Raw genomic sequence first — 6,330 nt, forward strand, 5'->3', positions numbered from 1 at the left:
ATATTCAGGTACACAACCTAGATGATAATTAAATAAATTTTGCCATCTTTTGAAGGAAATCATGTTTTCAAACTTTAATAAATTTTCTCCAGAATTTGTCCTTGAGGGCTTGGCAGCCCAAGGGCTGTAGGTGAAAAATCGAGCTGCTTACAAAACAATTGTATGATTTTAAATCCTTTGAACTTTCTCCCAAAAACATATATAACTTAATAGAGTCTGCTAAATCGCGTGCCAGCGTGCCTATGTGCCATGCGTGCCAACGTGCCATGGCGTGCCAACGTGCCAGCGTGCCAACGTGCCAGCGTGCCATTAAAACTTCGGCGTGCCATCCTAATTTTAGCGTGCCATTCGAATTTCGGCGTGCCATCCGAATTTTGGCGTGCCATCCGAATTTCGGCGTGCCATCCGAATTTCGGCGTGCCATCCGAATTTCGGCGTGCCATCCGAATTTCGGCGTGCCATCCGAATTTCGGCGTGCCATCCGAATTTTGGCGTGCTCGTCCGAATTTTTACCGAAATTTCGGTAAAACTTGGGGGAGAAGATGACACAACTTGGACCCCCCCAATATGGACCCCATTGTGGACCCCAATATGGACTCCCTCAAAACTAGCGGGAAAGCATTTCAAGGTTATTTTATGTAATGACACTTAAATTATGTAAATAATGGCATTATCACAAAATATGAGATGTATACACCAATTTACAACAAGATGTTTTCTCATGCTCAATAGGATGCTGGCGGTGCAAATGGATATAGATTGTCATGCAATGAAAACATTAAATGCTCCAAGAGAGCTGTTTTAGAGATATGAAAATAGTAGTACTTTTATTATTATTTTATTATTTTTATATGAACAGAGCATTACATAACTTTAAAAGTATTGAAGGAGATACACGTGTTTCTTCCACGCGAAAGGCAGTAGTCTACCTGTCATTTTCTTACAAAGCAAAATCTCATTTTCAGCTTTATATATATATGTTTAGATACTTAGCGTTATGCTTTTTTACCGAATTTGAGCCTAAGTAGGCTTATAAACGTTATGCTTATAAAAAGAGTGTATTCTTAAAATTTTCACGACTTAGAGCCACATTCTTCACCTGTCAACCTCGTTACTCCCTGTTACCAAGTGCTACCTTTTTTAGTAACAATGAATAGCACAGTTAATTAAACATGTGGTATTTTTGAGGGGTCCATATTGGGGGGTCCAAGTTATGTCCTCTCCCCTAAAGCTTGCTTAGTTTTCAAGATGTTCCTGGGTTATAGTTAATGATTTTCAGAGGTATTCATAAAATTTATAAAAAGTACGACCTGAAGTCTCAAAGGATAGGATTTAATTACCTTGGTAATTGTTTCATTGCACTCAAAATAATTCATGAAAAAGAAGGCCTATTTTAGCGTATCATTCAATTTCGACGTACAATCCAAGGTTTCCGCTGTACGTTTATTTATAAGAATAGTGCTTTTTATATCTTCATGGATATTCTAAACTGATTTGGAAATATTATCCTAAAATAAGCCATTCCTACCTAGGCAGACCTAAACATGCATTTAAAATATCAAAGGGCAAATGGTGATGTCTTTCGATGTTTTGTCTGCTTATAAAAAAACTTTATCAAGAAGCTCTGCACCCACGTGCATGGACAAGTGGGTAGTGGCGTATATTTTTCACCTTCAATTTTCATCATAAAATACTATTTTTCTCTTTCCATTGTTTGTCTCTTTAATTTTCCAACAATATAGGGCGAAGGGGGATTTTTTACAGAAAGAAAATTCCTTTTTATAATAGAGCACCAGTTTTTTGCTTCGTACATTACGGTCCGAAAACGATATTGTCAAATTTTATTCGTTAATATATTTTGTAGTCTAGGTAGCTCTCTCACATGTTGTATAGTGTTTGTAACGAGTGAACACTTTTTACATCTCATTTCATTTTTGACAGCGAGTACTGCTTTATTTTGTTTATAAATTGATATTTTTTGGAGATTTTTTTCAACGTTTTTTGCAAGATGTCGTCACCACCTACGCAACATGAATCACAACGGTGAGTTATTTTTATCATACTTTTGAAATGCGTCCATTTTGATTTGAATAATTGTTACTGAGTTTTATCAAATGTAAGTAATAAACAGGACTCTTGTTCAAAACTCGCAATTTCATTTCAAAAAATACACGTTTTTTTATTAGAACCTAGTTTACAAGTAAATTTAGAACATCATAAGAGAACATGCTTCAGCCTCAGTTTGGAAAAAAATGACAAGGAACTACATTTTTTTCCTGTTTTCAAGCAGTTTTAACCGAACTCAGGAAGAGATTTTCTAAAATATTTTCTAAATTCATAATTTCTTATCAAAAAAAATGGTGCAAAAAAAAAAAAATTTGAGCAAAAAAAAAATGTAGCAGAAAAAAAATTTGGAGCAATAAAAAAAGAAAAAAAAAATCTGGTTGTCCCTTCTCGGCTTCCATAAAAAACCTCTATAGAGAACCAGTAAAATTTTGTTCTTATTTATAGGGTGTAATTGAGGTATTTTAGGTGTTTATACTCAATTTTTACTACTTTAACCCCTAATTTCCTTGAAATTGAGTAATTTCAGGCTCAGGATTGCCCTCAGGGCAATCCTGTTCCTAAATTGTTCTTATTTATTGGCGATATTGAGCCTCATTGCTCTTATAAAATTTTTCTTATGAAAGAAAAAAGTGTAATAAACTATTATAGTTTAAATAAAGATTTTTAAAATTTGTTTCAAGGAAATTTCACCTGCCAGATCCGTATGCTGTGATCGAAGTACCAGGGGATGGTCATTGTATAATTTATTCATGGAAATCGCATTAGCAGCTTCATCGACCAGTAAAATCAAACCGTCTTATAATTCACTTCTTGATATGATACAGATAGAGTTCTTATCAAACCAAGAAATATACAAACAGTTCTTCACGGGATCAAATGATTATTTTGACGAAATTCAAGAGACGTTGAAAGATAAGAGCTATGCAAACGGAATATCTGACATGATGTTAAACGCTTTGGCAAGTGCAACTAAAACATCTGTTGTTAGTTGGGTTAAAGACGGTACTGATTTCATCCAGAACAGCTTTGTTGAGCCGTGCAGTGGAGCACCATCTATAAATGGAATGATTCACTTGCACAAAATGCAACTACATTATGAACCAATCGTAGCAAAGCAAAAAGAAGGTATAAATTGCCATATCCCTTTCCCCCTAAAGTCCTACAAATCAATCATATGGTTGGTTTTATATGTATCTGACAATAACTCTAATCGTAGGCTTTGATGTCGGTGCTTCTTATACTTTTTAGGAGTAGAAAACTAAGAGAAAGATTTTTAAAATTTAAAACTTTTTTCATTACTTTGCATACGAATGACGTCACCTTTCTATTGTATTCTTTGCAATTATTCTAACGAATTAAACGATTCGAAAAAGCATATTTTAAGTGTGCTCAAATTAACGAAGAAGTTTATTAAACCTGTAAGTGTGATGAATTCTTGCAGTTACTTAAGGTAGGCCCTTATTCTAATTCACGGGGACCGATTAATAATCAATACTCAATTAATTTGACTAAGCCTTAAGAGGGGCTTTCTTAACCTAATAACTTGGTGGAAACAGTAGGTCTTCAGCTATTCATTGATGTTGTTATTGAAATTTTTACTTTAGATATGTCGAATACGTTATCACAAACGCATGGCCTTTCTATGCAGCAAACCCAGGCGTTATCTGTAATTAGTAAGTGAATAACCCTCCATTATATACTACACTTTTTTACAGGAATCAGTGATTTTTTTCTCGGTTGTTCTTATTTTTTGGCACTTTGAGCCCCACATTGTTCTTATCTTGTTCTTATTTATAGGGTTAATTGTAACAGCGGCTTAGCTAATATCACTTTCCACAAAAGGCCCCCCCCCCACAAAACATTTACCTATCGTCCGATTTTTGAAATTTGAAAATTTTAGTGACTAAAACCAGTCCCTTATCGGGACTTTTTTCTAGAAATTTTTAAGGGGTAAATATTGGAATTCTTACTTTTTTGTAACCGTTGGGGGGGGGGCTAAAATTAGAAAATGTGATTTTTCCGACACTTCGAAACTTTGAAGGTCCAAAAAGGGGCCCTTAAAGGTGGCACATACCCCTACCCTTCATTTGCCTAAGTTCTAGGTAGTCTCATTGTCACATCAAATCATTTTCAATAATAGCTGGAAAGGTAGCCAGACGTGATATCTAAACCTCCGTTCACTTTTCACTACACTTATACGACAATAAAGCGTTCCAAACAAAGAGAAAAAGTTTTTCCGCTCGGGATAACGTATATGTTATTATTTTACCTTTGATAACAAAATATTTCTATTGCCTTGGGAATACGAAAAGTCTTTGGCAAAGGCAAAGGCGAGTTTGTTTGCAACTACTAAGCTAATAGTATACATCATTGGTTTCAAGCCCGTAGGGCTAGAGGCGAAAATTTAACTCTTCTCAGGCATAAGATATTGCAGCTACTTATTTCCCTTCCAAAACGCACACAGAACGCGACGTAATCACGACCACGGATTGTATCTAGCGGCTTCTTTGTTTTGGATGACTACATTTTTTGAAATCTAGCGATAGATTTTATTTTCAATCCGACATTTGTGTAAAAACTACGCGCAGGCGTTCTGGATGGAAAATAAGTGGTTTCATTTCCCATCCAGTAGTATCGCCGCTAGCCCTTCGGGCTTGAAACTTAATGGTATACATCATTTTTAAAGTCAAAATTATACTATTAGCTTAAAACCTTGGCTACTGGAAATACGTATCATTGCATTCTGATTTTGAAACAAGAATTGCATTGTTTATATGAGGAATTAAGTTCATGCATCTACAATTTATTCTGCTTTATTCTAGATGAACCCTTTCCAGGAACCATCGACTGCAGCGCCGGCGGCGGTGGTGACAACGACGAAAATGATGATGATGATGATGATGATGATAGTGACTGTATAATCACTAATGTAATACCAGCAACTAATAAACCATCGACTTCATACTTTCAACCTGGTAACATCAAAGAAGAGAATGCTGGTAAGTATTTTAAACTATCTGTCTAAAGCTTCATTTCCTCTTATTTTTCAAACACAAGGAGTTTTCTTAAAAATTGAATCACTAATAAATCTTACTACTTCATGAAATTCACCCCCGCCCCCTGGAAAAATGCCCCCACCATAACTGACCAACATTGAGATTTCAAGTTTACGTTATGAGACTATTAATACTTATCTAAACAGTCTATCTTTATGTCACATTATATTGGACCTGCAGAATTTCAATGTAGGTCAATATTGATGGGGGCAAATTTCTGGACGGCACGTTTTCGGAGCAGGCTAATCTCCAAGGGGCATCTTTCCGGGAGGCAAATTTCATGTCACCAGAATTTGCAAGCTACGTATCGTATGCTTTTTTACCATTTTTGTTCCTCTCTGATCTAAGTAGGTCTTGTGCGGGGTCTATATGTCCGTTTGCATAATAATTATTTCTGCTTTTTTTCCACTGCCCCGCCTTTTCGCAAATATCAGGAATTTTTTTCCAATTGAACGTAGCAGGCTCTGTTTTCTATATATTAGATTTAATGGTTTAATTTTTAGATCGAAGCTCAGATGACGAATTGCCTAGGGTGCTTTGGAACAGAGAATCTCAGCAAGAATGGAGAGAACAACAAGACTTTTCCTACACAACGTCGGGTAATTCAATTTTCGTTGCATTTATCTAGTACTTTTTTTCGTTTTTTGCATTTAATGCTACCTATCCTTAGAAATTTTGCAAAAGAGTTACAAAAATACTCCCGGCATTAAAAAGGAATATCTCAGGAGATCCATGATTGTTCCGTACATGTTTTTCTTTTTATAAGCATAACACTCATAGGTATTATGGCTCAGATTTTGCTAAATGTGCTAAATACTTTTAAGCATAACTAGGTACACATCAATATTTGAATTACAATTATTTGATTAATATATATAACCATTATATAATACACCATACTATGTCTTAAGTTTTGGTTTGAGACAATGATTGTTTGCTAACTCAGCTTTTTTTAGCTGGATCTTGTTCTCATTTTATAATTCATTTTCTAATTCGAATTTTCTACACTCTTTTAGATGAATACAGTGAAGAACCTGACAACGAAGATGATTCGTCGGGTGATTCTATTGTTGAAGTTTTCGTACCATTAACTAGCACTGAACGTACCGGAGAAATGGCTTGGTGTGGGATTGAACGCGAGGATGTCGAAAGGGTCCCATACGATATTGATGGATTAAAAGCTTACCATATCATCAGTAGAGAGAAG

This window comes from Clytia hemisphaerica, unplaced genomic scaffold, assembly GCF_902728285.1.
Source record: "Clytia hemisphaerica strain Z4C2 unplaced genomic scaffold, Clytia hemisphaerica genome assembly, whole genome shotgun sequence".
NCBI lineage: Eukaryota > Metazoa > Cnidaria > Hydrozoa > Leptothecata > Clytiidae > Clytia > Clytia hemisphaerica.